Source organism: Lissotriton helveticus, chromosome 2_2 (genome assembly GCF_964261635.1).
Source record: "Lissotriton helveticus chromosome 2_2, aLisHel1.1, whole genome shotgun sequence".
NCBI lineage: Eukaryota > Metazoa > Chordata > Amphibia > Caudata > Salamandridae > Lissotriton > Lissotriton helveticus.
This window is the reverse complement of record NC_136060.1, coordinates 152215773-152232572: the sequence shown is the minus strand read 5'-3', so window position 1 is coordinate 152232572 and position 16800 is coordinate 152215773.

Genomic DNA, 16800 nt, shown 5'->3' with positions numbered 1-16800 from the left:
TGCGTTAATGTTGCATATGTCTTAGACCCAGTGTTTGGCTTTCATTGTTTGGCCCTTAGAGGTGATACCGATTTTCTAATAGTGTTTTGGAGAGAATCACAATTAGGAAACTGGTATTCCTAATGTTAGTACATCTCGCCCATAGGGACTACATGGTCAGCACATTCCATTGCCATCTAGTGTCGCCCAAGTACATACTCAGTATCATTCCTCTAAAGAAGCACCCAGCAAAAATGGGAGCACACTGCACTCCAGACTTAACTACACTGCTCTCTCTGTGTTGGCCTACCAAAAGCACATACATCCCAGGGGTCAAGAACACTGCAGACAAACCAGCAACTATTAGGAGTAGCTAGCTCCCAGACTCTCTTACACTGAATTCACTGCACCAAATTTCTATAAGGGTTTCCATTAAAATAACAGTTTTGTGCTCCGCCTGCTAAAAATAGATGAATATTCCACATAACCAAAATAACAAAGCATAACATTGCAATTCTGGATACTCCTTCTCCTTATCTAGCAACAAAGCATATCAATATAATGAACTCAGTGCATCTAGAAAGGAGCCCAATGATTTAAAGTTCAAATAACTCAGCTGTGGAACTTGCCCCTCTCACAACCAACAGTCAACCTTCTTACCAAAGAAAATTCAAAACTGTCATCGTTTCAGAGCATTTGTCATACGCACACCTCTTCCCAATTATTGCCTTGTCATGATTTAGGACATTGTTTAGAGTCTGACAGAGTGGGACCTCTGCCAAAAAGTGATTGATGTTCAGGCTCAGACTGGGGAACCAAAAGGAGCCCTGTCAAAAAAACTCAAACCAACTCCTCTCCCTTGTCTCCTCACGTAATCTATTTCTTGCATCCATTCTCTCTCCTTTTATCCTTTCTCTCTTCTACCCCCCCGGGTCTATTTCTCAATACCGTCCTCCTTCCTCCTTCCTCCTTCCCCACTCTCTTTCTCTTTCTTTTGAAGCCTCCCCATGTCTGCTGCTATTAACCTCGGGAGCTGGTAAAAGTGACAGAGACACCAGAAGTGGCCCTGTGCTTTTAGAATCAGCCTCCAGGGGCTCCAGCTCACTGGGGAAATGCCCACTGGAATAAAAGGCCTAACTAGCCCTGTGGATGTCCTGTTGCCATCGTTAAAGTGCTATTCAGCAGTGGCCCATCCATGTGGACTGAGGGGCCATGCCTCCCACCTTTAATCCTAGCAAGAAGAATGTCTGTCAGGCTGAAGAAAGTTCAGTCTGACAGACACTCTTCTTATTCAGGTCAAATTGCCAAGAGCTAGACATGTGCTAAATGTGCATGCGCCTGGCTGCCTGAGCTAAGTAATCTTTGCCAGGCTGATGATTTCACAGCCCTGTGACTGTGTCCTCCTCAGCATAGCAAAAGTGCCATGAGGCCCCCCTTATTGCAAGGGGGAATATCATTGCCTGTCTCAAACCTGGATGCTTCAGATGTAAGCCCTGAAGTGCCCAGGGCTGAGTACCAATCAGTGATACTGTTGGAACTGCTCATAAATAACTGCTAACACGAAAATGGAAGAAGAGCAAGTTTATTACGCTGTGGCCTCAAGCACGATCGCCTCTTCACTGAACGTTCTATGGTGAGCTCCTATCGAGCGTTCCACCGAGGGTAACAACACTTTACGGGAAAGGGAGGGGAGGAGGGTTCATACCAATAGGTAACTTAGATAACTGTAAAACATCAGGTTACAACACATCTCCCTCTGTCCGAAAACAAAAGACAGTTACAGCATACATTTCCTCCGGATGAGGCATATATTTACATCCTACTATTTTACGTAGTCCTCCTGCCAACGTGGCGGGTGGCGTACTCTTGAGTCTGGGCAAACGGTCACTGGATGGTGTATCCTCTGGGGTTTCCTCACTATCGGGTACAGGTACACACACATTGGGGCAACTACTCACATTGTCCATGCTCCAAGTGCTGCCGTCCTCCAAAACGACAGAGTTCCTACCAACCCTCTTGATTCTCGATGGTTTGGAGAAGGAGGAGACCTTAGCACGCCCAATGCCAGGCTTTTTGATCACCACCCATTGTCCCTCATGAAATCTCCTACTGGAGGTTCCCCATTTCTGGTCATATCTAGTTTTGTATTCCGCTTGGTGTTGGACCACTTTTCTCTGTCCACCCATACCGGGTGCCCCCCCCCCCATTGAGCCAGTTAGGGGTGAGTTTGGATCCTGGGTTTCTCTCCTTGAGGGACACAATAGGAGACACTCCAGTCACAGCATTCGGGGAAGAGTGATACAACCATAATTATTTCCTGATGGCTTCTTTAATAAGTTTGTGCATAGTGACGGCCATCTGGATAGTGTTTTTTAACATGCTATTAGCTCTTTCCACCATCCCATTGGCCTTGGGACAGTAGAAAGGTGTCCTCACATGCAAAATGGCTAAACCATCTAAGAATTCTCTCATCAACTCTGATGTAATTTGAACACCATTGTCCGTTACGAGGGTACAAGGTACTCCCTCTTTTGAAAATATTTCTTTAAGGAACTCAATTAGGATTGAAGTGGTTATTGAGGGCACCATTTTAGTAGTAATCCAATGGGAATGATAATCAATAAGTACAAACATAAATCTCTGGGAAATGCTTAAATGATTCAATGGACCTGTAATATCTAGGCCAAGCTTATCCCATGGTTTAGACGGCACCACCACAGGGATAAGGGTGCTTTCTGTACCACTTTCGATTTGTCACTCATCCCACAAGAAACACAATCTTTCACTGTACTTTCAACCAACCAATCCATCTTGGGAAACCAATAATGTTGCCTGATTTTGCTCTTGGTCATACTTCTACCTAGGTGTCCCTCATGCGCGATGTCAATCACTCGTTCTCTCATGCTACCAGGGGGAATGATTTTTGTTCCCCTATACACTTGGCCCCCTGTGATGGATAGTTCGTTCCTCACAGCCCAGAAAGGTTTAAGAGCATCTGACAGCTCGTTGAAAGTTCTAGGCCACCCCTTCTTAATCATCACTTTCAACTCTCTCAACACCTGATCCTCCTCTGCTTCCTTCTCCCACTCCTTCCTGTTGATGGCAGGATATTCAATGGACAAAACAACCTCATCAGGTGGACTGCATGGTGAATCTTCACCAGGTATGGGTAGCCTTGACATGCAGTCAGCAATTGTGTTTTTTACACCTGCCACATAACACATCATGAAATTGTAACCCTGCAATGTCAAAATCCACTTAGAGATGCGGGGAGTGGCCTTCTCAATGTTTTTTGTAGACAATAGTGGAATGAGGGGTTTGTGGTCAGTGCGTAATGTAAAAGGGATACCCCACAGGAAAAATTTTAAGTGGTTTATCGCCCAATAGCATGCTAGGGCCTCCCTTTCGATTGTAGAATAATTAGATTCTGCTTCCTTCAGAGCTCTGGATGCGAATGCAATTATTCTCTCGCATCCGTCCACCACTTTAGTAAGGGATGCACCCAAACCCTTCATGCTAGCATCTGTGGTAAGGGTAGTTTTCGCGTTGGGGTCAAACATACCTAGAGTGGGTGCTTTGGCGATAGCTGCCTTGACAAACTGGAATTCTTGATGACACTCCGTACTCCATTCAAAAGGAGAACCCTTCTTTAAAAGCCCCCTCATGGCCTTTGTGTGACCAGCAACATTTTCTATAAATTTGGTCATGTATTCCACTAAGCCTAAGAAGGATCCAAGCTCGTCTTTATTCGATGGAGCCGGAGCTAAAACAACAGAATCCACCAGACTAGACTTGGGCTTGATTCCTTCTCCCGAAATGGTGTGCCCTAAGTAAGTTACAGATTTGACACCAGTTTTACACTTGTCTTTTTAAGTAGTAAAACCTGCCTTGCTCAGTTTGCCCAGCACCTTTTTGAGGTTCTCGTTATGCTCAAGTTCTGAATCACCATAGATCAAAATATCGTCTTGGAAACTCAAGACTTTTCCTAGACCTTCAAGTATGTGCTGCATAATCCGTTGAAATAACGGCAGCTGCGGATGCCAACCCGAATGGCATCCTGTTGTACTGGTATGCCCCAAACGGTGTTATAATGGAAGTCAGGTGTTTGGACTCTGGATGTAGGGCAACCTGATGATATGCAGCTGAGAGGTCTAGGACGCTGAAATACTTGGCTCCCTGAATGACACTGAGCATCTCATTTATCTTGGGGAGAGGATGTCTCTCCACCCAGATGTTGGCATTAAGATCCCTGAGATCCACACATAACCGAATGCCTTTTCCTCCCCCCTTGGCCGCGACCACAATGGGGGCGAGCCACTCTGAACTCTCAATCTTCTCAATTACCCCCATAGATTCCAACTTCTCCAATTCTTCCTTAAGGGAATCTCTCACCAGCAAGGGTACCGATCTGGCCTTATGCACTGATGGTTTACAATGCTTTTTCAACTTTATTTTATGGAGGAACCCCTTCAGCAAACATAGTTCCTTCGAAAATACCTCAGGAAACTCTCCACACACATCAGCACCTATGCTGGGTCGTTCCACCAAGTACACCGGCTCTAAGGCATTGGGATCCAACTTAATACCAAGGTCTTTTTGATGTTTCCACCCTAACAAGTTTGAACCCTGCTTTGTTATGTATACCTTCCCAACCGTGAACCTGTCCTTGAAGTTAATTTGCATAATCAGCATGCCAACCAAAGGTATTGAGTTCCTGTTGTATCCTCCTGGGTTGATGTCTGGAGGTAATAACACATACTCCCTATCTCCTGATCTACTTTTGAAAGTTTCTTCACTTATAAGATTATACGGTGAGCATGAATCAGCATAAACATCATAAGATACATTGTCAAGCAAAATGTTACATTCTGGGTAATTGCTAGTAGAGCTCTCAAGAAGTTCATTGACTTGGAAAACAATATCTCCCCTTTGTACCTCTTCTTCATGAATAACATGAGTTATGTCCTTTCTTGCATCATGACACACTTTAATAAAATGACCACGTTTGTTACATATTCTGCACAAGGCACTTCTTGCAGGGCACTTTACACTGTTAGCTAAGTGATTGCGATTACCACAACGGTAGCACTTAAACTTTTGTGTCTCAGATTTCTGATTTGAACTTCCTGCATGTACACTTCTGTTTTTATCTCCCTTCATGTTTACCTTCAACACTTCCCCTTCGCAAACTTGCTTTACCTCAACGGATTCCTTCATTTCGTTCATACAGAACGTTGTGTGCTCTATGCTTTTCGCTATGTCTACCGCCTGTTTTAAATCAGGTGCATCCGCTAGTAACTTCTCCTGTATTTTTTTGTCGGATGTGCACCTCACTAACTGATCTCTGATAAGAGAATCAGTTAGTGTTCCAAAATCACACGTGGATGACAACCTTCTCAGAACTGCAATATAATTAGCTACCCTTTCATTTTTCCCTTGTGACCTTGAGAAAAATTTGTGGCGTTCAAGCACCACATTGATTTTCTTGCCGAATTGTGCCTCTAACTTTTTCAAAGCTATTTTGAAAACATCAGGGGGGCCCTCACTTTCTCCCTCTTCAGTTCCCAATTCAATTATAGTGTCAGGTAAATTGTCATAAATTTCACTTGCATGTCTTCCCAAGTTATGTAACAATATGTGTAGTTTGCGCACAGATGAAAATCTGTTGCCTCCTATCGCAATCAAATAAGACTCAAATATATTCACCCAATTCTTCCATGGAGTGAGGGGTTCCCCGTCCTCACTCAGAAATGGAGGTGGCTGTGACATTGTCATTGAAGACGCCATAGTTTAACAAAAGGGGTTGAGTAGGCAGAAGCTTAATATGTGATTTAGGAGGACTTGATAGACTTTAAGCTAATAGTGGGATACTCTTGTACAGATATGAAAATTGCATGCACAATATTCTCACCCTAAATATGTAGCAAGGAAATAAATGAACATTACACAATTTTTCCCGTTTTTTTTCCCTTTGGTATGCAGACTGTACCTCAACACCATGAACCCATACACTTTCAAACCGTGCCCCTTGCGATCACTTGGTGACCCTGTAGAGATACACGTGCCAACTTCGCTGTCCTGGGTCCTATCCTGACCCTTTTTCACACGAAAGTTCCTGTCAGCGCGGTGGGTTAAAAGTACTTTGCAAGCAGGCTCTTATCCGCCACATTGCTGAGCCTATCAGCGCAAAACTCAAATGTGGTACTGAAGTAGTTTAGACTTTCCACCTACCCTTCTCTTCAACTGTCCTTTTCCATAAGGTCTTTTCTACCTCCCACCTCTGTTGCGCAGCAAGCACCCTGCGCTGATACTCGCTTAAATAAGGCGTTGTTTGGGAAGATCGCCCTCTACTGCTAGGATCGCGGCGCGCGCCAGTTCCGTCAGCTGAGGGAAACCGCTGTCACTTCGTCACGTTGTGCTGCTCCAATCGCTGATCTCATGAGGGAACGCAGACAGTGCTTATGCCAGATCCCTGCCTGTCACGCACGCAGGCACTTGTCAAAACTCTCTTCTGTTTACCCTTGCCGCGTGTGAAGCCACCGCATATACATGCAGTATGGACTCAGCTCACACGCTTCCTTCAACGTGCTTATCTTTTTCAAAACAGTCTGTTCTTTCCTCAAGTTTCCACGTATCACCGCTCATTTATTTTCCTGAATATACTTTAATTTCCTTCAACTTCCGTACTTAACGTTTTTCTTCCAGCCACTCACTCGGCAATACTTTCAAAACGGTCCGGTGCCGATTATTATATCATCGCTAACTCGTACTACATCTGCACTCTTCGTTCAATTTGCCTGAAGTATTATGTCACAATTTTGCCAATATGTTATCGCTGATACCGCTTACCAGCCTTGGCTCACTTTCGCCAGATTAACAGCCCGCCGGAGCTCCAATCTCATATGTCACTCTCTGGCCATGGAAGGTTCACCGGATCGTGCTATATAAACAGGGGAAGGTCCAGACACTGCCCCCTGCGCAGCCTCGTTGCCACTTTGTTAGAACTGCTCATAAATAACTGCTCACACGAAAATGGAAGAAGAGCAAGTTTATTACGCTCTGGCCTCAAGCACGATCGCCTCTTCACCGAACGTTCTATGGTAAGCTCCTATCGAGCATTCCACCGAGGGTAACACTAAGCCCGGGCAAAGGGCGGGCCCTCTGTGGCCCTCCGAGGCCTGAGGAGACTGGACTGGGCAAGATCCCTTGGTTGTGCGTCACGGGATCCACCCGCCCCACATATATTCACGTATGTAAATCGTCCACTGCTAGAGTGTATTATTCGCCTTAAATACAGAAACGGTGTTCTCGGTCCTGTGCCCAGTGTTGACTTGGACTAGCTGATATCCGTTGGTGTAATATTGTGGTTTTATTGCATTATTTGTTTCCATGCCTAAGAAAAACGCCCTGGCGGCACCAGAAACATGTAATACCCTTGATAATTATTTAGTTCAAGTTGTACACAAAATAAACACAGAAAGAAGGCAATCGTTAGGTTTGAGCCAATCCCCCGTGCTCCACCAAGGGAGCCCTCTCCCGAGTATACATACGTGTGAAGAATCAGAGCAAGATCACAGTATAAACCCTCTTGAGATCAACCCCCCTGATACTGTATGTATTGATCAAAGCTCAGATTTACTGGTTGACCTAGAAATAAACGTTGATTCTGACCCAGAGCTGCATACTGCCCTTAGTAGATGATCTACTATCCCCTGTGGTTACTAATAGGGCGGTGAGACCCTGCAGAAGAATTCAACCAAAAAGAGGGGGGACACGGGCGGGAAGGAAAAGGGTTATCACACCTCCAAAACCAAAGGGAAATAGATCAGAGCCCGAGGAAGTGAATGCCAGACAAGTCATAGATGACGAATTCTTCCGTAGGTTATCAGATATGATAGATCAAAAAATAAAAACTATTATCAAACCAATGATTGGAAAAATTGATAGGCTAACGGCAGAGGTGAAAAGTGGGGTGGTCTGCAAGGTAAACTAGCAGAAGAAATGGAGAATGTAGTATCCATCGTCTCCAAACAAATAGACCCAGCAAAAGAAAATAACATCAGTGGGGGAGGCAGTGTAGCAGTTGAAGATCCACCAGTACAAGCACTAGTTGAGGGCACTAGCCAAGAAGCGGTGAGGGAGTTCCCTACATTACCACCCCCTATACCAACTACATCATTATTGACATCCCCAGAGGACGAATCCCAACAATTTATAGTAGAGGCTTCACCGGTGGTACTGGTCCTGGCAAATGCCCCTACCTTATCCCCTGGCCAAACGGAATCCACCTCATCCTTGACAAGCAAGGCCTTACATTGGCTATCATGCAATATGAAGATGGCACAGCATGGGAAAGAACAGCTGGCCGAGGAAATTGTATTAACAAGAAGGATGTCTTGGATTGGGAATAAGCAAAAAAAGTTTAAGGGGGACTGCATAGTGATAAATTTTGCGAATGCAACAGTACTCCCGAATGTCTTACAAAATATACTCCCGCCCCAACGCAGAAGTGGATTCATTATCCCCCTCACATTAAAATTCTTTTATAACGAGCGACAACACGCGTACCACCCAAATACTTCAAGATTGGGGTGGACGACAAGTTGTAACAGAAGGGGGGGGGGGTTTAAGATCAACATACGATGAAAATGGCCCTGGTCTGTTAGACAGATTTGGTGCAGGCTTTATAATTATAATTACCAACAGAATATGACATCTTTTAAAAACCCTAGATCAACATGGAACACTCTAAATAGGCGGGGCTTGGGTGGCCTGGGGGCAGATCGGGGGAATTGTGGAAATAGGTTCGGTGCCTGGTTAGGAGAAGAGCAGTTCCCAATGCGCCCCAATACCCCATTATCTAGGTGGGACACTGCAGTGTTTGGGCAAGGACCAGGGGCCACACCTCAGGCCTGGGGGTTTGGAACTGAGAATAGGTATGGGGTTCTGGCCAATCTAAATGACTGCGACTGACGCAGGGGGGGCACCGTTTTGTTACATAATGGCCGAAGATCCTCATGTCCAGTAACTAATCCAAATCCTAGCGACAGGGGTAGTGGCACTTTGAAAGGCACAAATAGACTTGAGCTAAATAGTTTGGCGGACCGTAATATATCGACCTGCTTGGAAAGGAAAACCCCCTCTGACCAAGTTGAGGTCGAGGTTATTGAGGACCCCTTTTTGGAGAATGTAAACGGAAATGATAATGTTTATGTTGAGGCTATTGTAATAGAGCCAGAAAGTATCCCTTCGGCTATGGAAATGCCGCACGTGCAAGCAGAAGAAGGAGTTCCTTCGACTGATCTTGCAGTGAAGAACACCACGGATACTTGTAAAATACTAAGCTGGAACGTAGCTGGACTTAACGCCAAACGGGATGATAAGGAGTGGTTAAGCTTTGTTACGGGCCATAATATTATTGCCCTCCAGGAAACTTGGGATACAACTGCAGGCTGCTGGTTGGATGGGTTTAGTAGTTTTGCCATAGCGGCGACCCCTAGCCATATAGGCAGACCTAAGGGTGGCCTGCTGATGCTGTTCTCTTTGGCCTTGAAGGGTACCTTACAAGTGATCAGCAGTGGATCTCAAAATATTCTTATTATAGAGAGAGTTATTAACCCCGCCACAAGGTCCTTATATATTAATTTTTATAACTCACAGAATAGGGAGGATAGGGGCAGTAATATTGCTACTTTAGATGCTATACTAAGGTCAGGCAGTCAGAACTTACAATTTGACACAGAATATATATTATTAGGCGACTTTAACATTCATCCCTGCATGCTAGCTTGTAGTCTAATTAACCAGGATTGGGGTGAAGGCCCCGAGCTCCCACACTTCGAACACACAACAGATGGTGAAGAGCTAGAAGATCTATTGGTAGATTTCAACCTGTATGAACTAGAGGGTGGCCCAAGAACAGTTACTTTTACTGGCACTAATCCTGGAACTATAATAGACTACATCTTTATCACCCAAGGCATTTTAAACAGAGCAATCGCTTATCGCACTGTACCATCCCACTTCAGTGACCACAACCCCGTTTTGTTAGAAGTTGCATGGGGAGACCATATGGGACCAATTCCGGGGAAAGTGAGGTCTCACCATACTTTGTGTACCTCTGATCAGGGCAGGAGAGTTAAGTGGGCTAAGGTGGCCCCAGACAACTTTTATGCAGCAGTATTCCCTAAAATTATGGAACAGGTGGAGGTTTGTCAGAATCCCAGCGCCCCGGGGAATGAGGTTATAGGGGCTTTTGAGTCAATCTGTAGCCAGGTAGCGCAGGACCTCCTGACTAAACCTAAAAAGGGGGTACCGAATACGACGCGCTGGTTTGACGCCGCATGTTCAAAGGCACACAGATCGTTGATGGCTGCCTTGAAAAAAAAAACCAGGGTAAAGGATGAGATTGCTAGCTTAAGGAAAAATTATAAGCTAGCAATAAGAACTAGAAAAGAATCAATTAAAAGAGAAGCCTGGGAAAACCTCCTCTCCGTGGCAGTCCGAAAGGACAGCCATAAATTCTGGGAAATAATAAAACAGCCTTTTTTTCCGACCAAAATAACGAGGCTATGGACTGTGTTATCCCTGACGATAAGTGGCTTACCCACTTTAAAAACGTGTATGGGGATAATGATGGGGCAAGCAAAGACGCGTTGCCAGCCATCCTAGAAGCTACACCACTACAGTTCAATAGCCCTGAAGTGGAGAAAGCCATTATAGCCACAACCAAGCATAAGGCCCCAGGCCCTGACGGGGTGCCAGCCGATTTCTTTATACATTCACCAAAACTATGGGCAAAGGTACTGGCCAACGTATTCACTGCTGTAAACAGTAACCATGCACCATCTTCCTGGGATATCTCTACCATTGTGCCTATTTTTAAAAAGGGACAGCGGGATGACCCGGGGTGTTACAGGCCCATATCCCTTTTGGATTCTTCTGTAAAGATTTTAGGTTGAGTGCTTCTGTCCAGGCTGAGGGATAGTGTTGAGAGTTGCGGAGGGTTGTCTGAAATCCAGTATGGGTTTAGAGAAAGGAAGGGCACCATTGAACAGTGCTCCAACCTACATCTGCTCATTTCAAAGTATACGGTGGCCAAGGAGGGGTCCTTGTATTTAGCATTCATGGACCTCTCCTCGGCCTTCGACCTGGTCAACAGGTCCAAGCTATGGAAAATTCTGCTGGAGATGGGGATTGAGGAGGCCCTGGTGAGGTTTGTGGCCTCCCTACATCAGGAACTTTTTGCGGCCGTACGGGTCACTAACGAGGGCAGGTGTACGTCTCGTTTTAAATCTTTGAAAGGTGTAAGACAGGGCTGCATATTGGCCCCATTGCTTTTCATTATCTATATCAACGGCTTGGGTACTTACCTGGAGGAGAGGGAAGTCGACATCCCGCGTGCAGGTGCGGCTAAAATTCAAGCGCTCCTGTACGCGGACGATGCCGTGCTAATTGCTCGCACGGGTACTGGTCTTCAACGCCTCTTGAACGCCTTTGGCCAATTCATGGAACAGCTCGATTTGAAAATTAACACCAGCAAGTCACATACAATGGTAGTGGGCAAAGAAAGCCGCAAAAAGAGTATAAAATCTTTTAGCTGTAGAGGGGACACGGTATCTAGGGTTTCCACTTTTCCTTACCTTGGGGTCCTATTCGATCAAAGAGGAACATGGGGCCCTCAGGTGAGGGCAAAGAAGCTGGCGGTCTCGAGATCGTCGTCTGCCCTTATGGGCTTTGCGGGTAGGTTAGGTGCCAGGCCTATGGAAGCATTATTAAAAATATATAGGAGTAAATCTGTATCTCTGGCATCATATGGTTCACCTCTATGGGGTTATGTAAACTTGGAACCTATCCAGAGAGCTGAGAACAGATTTATAAGGTCACTCCTTTCCTTGCCACAATCTACACCTACCTATTCCATACATAGGGAGGTGGGCTTGGACTACCTCACTGATGGGTTGAATATGGCCCCCCTGATCTTTTGGTTAAAGACATGGCTTAATGAAGATCTGCCACTTAACCACAGGATTATATCCGATGTCTTATCCCTGGACCACTTTAAAAAGATCCCGTGGCTGGCCTATTTGCTGAAGGCGTTTACTGAATTCGGACGACCAGAGCTCTTCACCTCCCCTCAAGACATTAAGGCACAAGACGTTGACTTGGTAAAAAACAATTTTATGGCAAGGGCAAGAGCGTCCCATGAAGAGAAGGAATTAATGAAACCATCAGTGAGGTGCCATTATTTACTCATTAATTCTCTCTCCTTGGCACCTTACCTTGGGTGTGTTACAATCCCGTTTCATAGGTTCCTTTTAACCAAACTGAGGTTTAATTTGTTACATTTTTATTTAGGTACTTTTAATAAATGGGAAAAACCGGAACTAGCATTACCATGCAACTGTGATGATTCGTCAGTTCAAGATACTATGCATTTTGTCATGTTTTGTCGGATTTATGCAGAGCCAAGGAAAAAATATCTGGTACCACTCCTGAAGGCGAGTGGTTTCACACAAGTGAGGCCGGCTCTGCTTTTTTTACAATCCCTGCCAAACATTCACGTTACTTTCTGCATAGCTAATTTCTTGGTAGCGGCTGCAAGGATAAAAAAGTATTCTAGTTAGTTCCATTTTCTCTTTTATCTTTTTGTATGCCTAGATTCATTGCAGCGAAGAGGGCTTTTTAGTGTCATATGTCAATATATATGAAATGTTTTAAATTTGTGTATGAATTGTTTTTTAAATACTTTGTATGACTTGGAAATGAGTCGAATAAAGATATCTTGACTTGACTTGTGGGAAAGGGAGGGGAGGAGGGTTCATACCAATAGGTAACATAGATAACTGTAAAACATCAGGGTACAACAGATACCTCGTCACAGAAGTAGATAGGATCAGAAGTCTCACTCACCGGATCCCACTCCGTGATGAGTGAGGGATTGCTGCTGTCTTTCCTCCTGTCAATGAGGGAAGGCAGCAGCCCCATCCCTCCTGGGACCTCTGAGGCTTCCGTCTTTACAGTGAAGGTAAGTTTTATGTTTTTTTTTGTATGTTTTGTATTTGTTAGTGAGTGTTGTGAATGTGTTGTGTGTGTGTGTGAATTCAGGGGTGTGAGTGATAGTGTATGTGTGCATGTGTGGCCTATGCTCCCTGGTACAATTACCAGCCGCTACTGGTGCAATTGATTAGCTTGTAGAGCCATGCTGATTCATTTTGCTCTTTTTCACGATTTCTTCAATATAAATGTTTCTATTTAGCAAATTATTCAGATAACAGAAACCAAATCAAATATATTTAAATCATTTTTATTATGTAGTACAAAAAAATAATGTGTAGCAGTATTAGTCATTGTATGTTATGCATTCATGAATAGCAAGCATTGGTGACATTCAAACATACATTTATTCATTTACACTTTTAAATAACTGCGTCGTCCAATTTTAGCAGGGTCACAAATTACTTAATATTAATTTCTATATGTTTAAAACCGTAATGAAATGACTTCATATCAAGAAGTTAGAATGCATACATTTTTTGATGTTGTATTAAAAAATGATGGTGAATTCTGTAGGGCTTAAACTAAAGTGCTCCCTTTTATATGGCAGTAATAACACAAACATACATGAAAGACCACACAATGAGATAGATATTTAGAAGTAAATTAAGCTTCATATTCTGAAATAAATATTTGCATTATCCCACGATCTCGGTCAATTTGTGAGTATAATTAAGTAAATCCTTACCCAATATTGTGATATGCATATACTTAATGCATATTTCTACCAAAACTTTGAAACAAACTAACATTTACTAAGGTTTCACAGTACTGTGCTGTAACCACTAATTAATTGTGCTGGTATAATAATGTATACATTCTGACGAAAAAATAACAACAACATTTTCCTTTTTGAAAGACGCAGGGTCAGCTGTCTTCTCAAGCAACATGAAAATTACGGGGTTACCTGTTCCTCTGAGTCCCATAGTTACCATCTGCAAAGACAGCTTATGTGAGACTACAGTGTCAAGGATGTCACTAATACACCAAAGCAACTGCCATCGGCAAGCTGGATGAGGCGGAACAACAACAGGGGGGAGGAGATCCTAACACAACCATGCCAAGCAGACTAGGGGTTTCATCTTTAGTCCCGGTTGTAGAATAAACGCTTCCAACGACCACGCAAATTCTTCTGGAACCAACGAGCGACTTGGCAGCCAAAATAACATCCGCTCACCAGGTCAGTTCAGGCTTCAAGCCAGATGATGTCACACCACTTACAAAGGGCAGTACAACCGACAAGATGGAACAAGGAGAGAACTGTCATGCAACCACATTGCTGTCACCACAAGAACGTTCACTACTTTGGGGGGAGGACAACATCAATCCAGCCCAGCCCTCAAACCTGAGGCTGAGCCGGTCTTTGCCTCCAACAGGTGAGGTAGAGGCTCACGTCGCGGAGAGAGATCTCTCCTTTCTTGAATCAAAAGAATGGGAAAACATGCTCACATCATACGGCAGAGACGCTCCTGATCACCCCAGGCCATCATCAGTCCCAAATGAGACAACAACAAAAAAGGAGGATCTCAAAGAGGAGTCGGCATGGGCCTCCGCCTTGGACATTTTACAAAGGTCAGCTGACGCTATGACCTACCAAGCCAATAAAAAGGACATACAAATCAGTCTATTAAATACACTGGCGGTATACGTCGCTAACATAGACGACAAAATCACAAATTTAAATAACTTGATCAGACGGGTCCAAGCGGATGCCGACCCCCCTGCGACAAGGCTGTGATTGCTCAATAAGTAGAGAGAAGTTAAGCACGCTGCCAGAGACGATGACAAAACTGTTGGAGGACATAAAAGAAATCACAAAAGCAAAGTCCCTCCCCTTAAGCAAAAGAGAAGAAGATACTTGCCTGGTAAATGAGGCCATGGCAGTTGCAAATCTAGGGACAAGAGGGGCAGCTATCAGGGCATCAACACCATCCCTAGAAATGCCGTCGACTGGCAGTACAATGGCCGACCACCAAAAACTCCCAGTCGTAGGCAAAGAAGATACTACCCTACCATCTCATTTAGATCAAGACACAGATGATCTTTACAGAAAGGGGAAAAGACAAAAGAAGCGGAAAGGCCGTAATAAGAATTGTCGGCCCATGCAAGAGCAGAACCTCTACCCACTGTTCATCACTCACTAACGAGCAGGCTCAATCGGGCAAAACGGCCTAACAAGAACAGACGAAGAAACAAAAAGAACAGAAACCCCAAAAATTCCACCAAGCAGCGCAAAGCAGTATCAGATGGGCTCTCCACCCCCTAAAATGAAAAAAGAAACAGCAGGAGGGGACCAGATCCACTCAAGCAAAGGGGGGCTCCTGAGACTAGTACCAAAATTGAAGGCCCATTATTGGACCCTACGCCCTCGACAAGAGATGGGGGTCATAAGCGTAACAGGCTTATAGAGTCGCCAGGCACCACTAAAGCACACAATCAGGCCGAAGACAGCAGCCAGCACAAAGTTCATCAGGACAATTCTTCATCATCGGCGCTGGACAAAGGGGACAAGGCGCAAGACGGCTGTGACACAATTCAAAAGAGCCCTAGAGCATTGAAAAGGTCCTCTCCCACACCCGATCAGAAAACAATGAAAGGGGGAATACTTGGACCCTGTATTGGATCGGTCCCAACTCACTGTGTGACAAGACCCGAGTCCTCAACCGGGGTGGGCAGACCTTCTCACGGAGCTACAACCGTCACGCTCCTATACCCAGAGTATAAGTCTAAAGGCTGCTGCGACATACTAACCGCGGGAACATCATTAAACTGATAGAAGCCATTGGTCTGTCCAATGCAGTCGCCTCACAAGATATCATCTCAATAGAATTTATAGCACCAGGACAGGGGCAAACAAATGAAACAACGAAGGTCACCTGGCGCTCGAGTGAGGTAACGAATAGGATTTTAACCCACACAGAAACCTTCAATCAGTGGGGCATCACAATAATTCCCGGCAGGGATCCAGGATACCCGTATGTACTACAGAAAACCCGTGCCATTGAGCAGCCACTAGCTGAACAGAGAAAGGTCTACTCGGTCCTGAGGAGCGCCTGGGACAAGACCCCCGTTCCTGACTCGGAAGATCAAAAGGCAAGAGATGGACAGCACAAATCAAAAGGGGGAATGGAACAGACCTGTACATGGTCATGGTCGGCGGGGTCACTAAATTCAACCCGGCTGCTACGCTGACAAATCAGCAGCAGAAAAGAACTAGAAGCCTGCCCTCTAAGGGTCTGTTCGTGGAATATAAATGGATTATCAAACAAACTGAGAGAAGAATCCATGATCTCTTACTTACGGTCATTCGAGATCATTTTATTACAAGAGACATGGCTGGTAGAGCCACAGCACTTGGAAGGGTTTAAAACACACCACACACCTGCTACTAAAGAGAAATCATCAGGACGAGGCAGCAGAGGTCTAGCTATTTTCATATCAATAAACAATGCAATCACATCATGGATCTCGCAAGCCCTTCCCACTCTTTCCAGTCTGTGGGAATCTCCTTTAATACCCCCCAAGGCCAGCCGAGTACCATAATCTTATTGAATGTGTACATTCGTCCAAATCCTATGTCGAGGCGAAAACTCTCAGAACAGCGGGAATTAAAAACAAAACCAATGGACACATTAACTATAACCAAATTGAGGGGAGATCGTAGACATCTGAAGGCTACAAAAATTGAATATCGAAGGGCACACTGGAATGCCTTCTGGGCCAAACTATATCAAGACATAAGGTGAATTAACTCTGCGAGATTCT